The sequence below is a fragment of the Parambassis ranga genome, unplaced genomic scaffold (assembly GCF_900634625.1).
Source record: "Parambassis ranga unplaced genomic scaffold, fParRan2.1 scaffold_31_arrow_ctg1, whole genome shotgun sequence".
NCBI lineage: Eukaryota > Metazoa > Chordata > Actinopteri > Ambassidae > Parambassis > Parambassis ranga.
Genome location: NW_021144801.1, coordinates 271,192 through 273,345, shown reverse-complemented (window position 1 = coordinate 273,345; position 2,154 = coordinate 271,192). Strand labels below are relative to the sequence as shown.

General features: G+C 41.3%; 1 non-coding gene across 1 annotated transcript; it reads right to left on the bottom strand.

Annotated features, from left to right (window-relative positions):
- Nucleotides 1-260: 260 nt before the first annotated feature.
- On the bottom strand, nucleotides 261-331 carry trnag-gcc (transfer RNA glycine (anticodon GCC)). The gene has a single exon. It is a non-coding gene; the product is annotated as a tRNA-Gly (tRNA).
- Between the last annotated feature and the right edge of the window lie 1,823 nt (nucleotides 332-2,154).

Below are 2,154 nucleotides of genomic sequence, written 5' to 3'. Positions count from 1 at the left end.
GCTCTAAAGGTAAAACATCACAGTAATTCTTCCTGTGACACCTTCACTACCAGTGATGGTAAGTGCTCTTGTTTCAAATGTGATGTGCACTGTACCACTGAAGCTCGTCTGTGAAGTGTAGAGCCTCTGTGTGTGTCACAGTGATGTTAACAGAAGTCAGATAGGTCTGTTAACACATATAAAAACAACATGCTGAACAACAGCATAGATGTGAAGGTGAATATATGTCCCCTCACATGTTCCTCAGTTAAAAGTGTCATTGCATTGGCCGGGAATCGAACCCGGGCCTCCCGCGTGGCAGGCGAGAATTCTACCACTGAACCACCAATGCTGTGAAAAGCTGACATCTAGTGGTGCCATCGCAGGTTGCAGCCTCCTCATTCCAAAATCAATCCCTCCTCCACATAAAGTCAAAAGTTATAAATTCACCTCATTAAATGAGCGGTTGTGTGTAATGACGCAGCTCACCAGCAGAGGGCGTGTGACGGAGCAACAAGCAGGAAACTACAGGGGAGAAGAGACACCAGCATGTGTGGAGGTGTCCTCTTTTCGAGTAAAAAAACAGAACATCTAGCTATTACCATTCCTGATATATGAGCGACTTTGTAAGACATATGCTCTCATGTCATATATGACATGGTCAACTCCGAAATAATCAAGATAATAATAATAAACAAAATATTGGCCCAAATTATAGGGGGGCTTTGGATTATTTTAGGGAGGCTGAAGCCCCCCTAAAATAGGGCTAGCGACGTCCACGGTATTAAATAATAATGATTAAAATATTTAGTACCTTATACTTGCACAACATGTACCTAATACATACATACAGTATTGACTATAGTATAATGATAGGAGATGTTAATACGATATTAACCAGTAATGATACAGCAAATAGAAATATAACAAACGACACTAGTAGATATGAATTATTTCACATAATGGCAAAATATAATATAGCTGATATGTAGAGAGTCCTCAACCCCGGCGTGTGCGACTACTCCAGGAGACAGCTAGTTAAAGGAACACTGACACAAACCAGAATTGACCTGGAAATATCAGAGAGTGATTTAGACATAAAATAAATAACTATATAGAAATGATTAGAAACGAAATAGATGAAGGAGATGATCCACTAGTATGGTGGGAGGACGTTAAAAATCAACTGAATCAGTTAACCATACACTGGAAAGATAAGATAAAGAAGATGAAAACTGGAGAAAGATACGCTTTGACAGGAATGTAATCATGGATGTGGCTGTTCCCCAGCGCTGGATAAAGGAGACAGCCAGCCCAGACTGGAGAAACGTGTGCCTTCTCCTCTTTGCAGGGCGGGGACCTACAGGAAATCAGTGGATTACACGACGGTACTTTAAGTGTTTTTCACTCTGCTGGATAAAACAAGTCCCATAAAAAAATCACTGTGTTCTTACAACAAAGATCGTATTTAATTAAATTAAAATTTGAAACCTTTATTAGTCCCACAATGGGGAAATTGCTTAAGGCAGCCAAGAGCGCCGTACAGTGAGTACAGTGGAGGCTATGCAGGTAAAGTGTCTTGCCTCCAGGAATCCTAACCGCTAGACCATACAGGAAGACAAAAACTTTACAGCACATGTCTGACTTTCTCCGGACCCCTGGTCTCATTGTGTGGTCATGTTCACATGTGTGATGGTGAATAGTCATTGCAGTGAGAGCTCTTACCGTCAATACAGCATCTTTGATCAAAGCTAAAGTTTTTGGTTCATGTCAGCAAACTGGACAGAAAGCTGCACGCTGCAGGAGACAGAAAGGTCAGAGCAGCCGGACTGATGGGGGCCAGAGTCTGAGGATGAAGCCAACTGCTGCCTCACGTCGCTCTGCTTCCCTCTGGTGGTCATATGTTGAAATTGCAATAATTCATCACTGATACAGGGTCTGCTATAGCAACACAAACATGTTTAAATGTGACTAAATATCCTGTAGGTGTGAATTTGAGTGTGAATGGTTGTTTGTCATGTTATTGGTGCTCTGTGCTCCCCCACACATCATAAGCTGTGATTTATTTGCATGCTTTAAAGAAGAATTTAGTAGTTTCAGAGTTTGATGTTATATTTGATCTTATCTGTCTTGTTAGTGTTTATTTCCCATTGAAGCTGCGTGAAACCCACTGTT